We start from the raw sequence: 624 nt of genomic DNA on the forward strand, positions 1-624 counted from the left end.
GTGGATTTTCCTGTCCAGAAGCCTGAAGACAGGACAGAGCGGAGAGATCAAAGAGATTCTGGCTTGTCAACTGAAGAGTTGCTGGTTTCCTGAGGAGCTGGCTGTGGTGGTCCGAGTGCCAAGGATTGTTCCTCTACCCGTCTACCCATCTACCCATCCCATGATATCGGCAGCCAGAGCTGTTTTTGTGCCACAGCAGCTAAAGCTGCTGGATTTTTCATTAGTCAGTCAGTTGCTTCCTGCTAGCACAAAGGATACCTTCTCAGGACAGGTGGCAAATGCCGTAGCCATTCAAATTGAGCTAAATTTACATACGAATATTGCAGTTAATTTTGCTCTTGGTTGTGGTTAAAGAACACTGCTAGATGTTACAGTAATAAGCTTATTGCTGTTATTCATAGACCCTGAGGTGTACAATTTACAAATTGGCTTTTTAAATTATTCTAGTTAGCTATACCAGGGCTATTTTCACCAGCGCTGAGACCTTACTTAAAGGGCTCCAATTTGGGCAGAATTATTAAGGATTGTTCAGGCACAGTCTCCTTAAGGGATGCTTACATGTGCTGGAGCATCATCTTCATGGTTATGATGCCAGAGCCAAAGGCAAGCTCAGGTCAATGTTGC

This window comes from Microtus ochrogaster, unplaced genomic scaffold (assembly GCF_000317375.1).
Source record: "Microtus ochrogaster isolate Prairie Vole_2 unplaced genomic scaffold, MicOch1.0 UNK14, whole genome shotgun sequence".
NCBI classification, from domain to species: Eukaryota; Metazoa; Chordata; class Mammalia; order Rodentia; family Cricetidae; genus Microtus; species Microtus ochrogaster.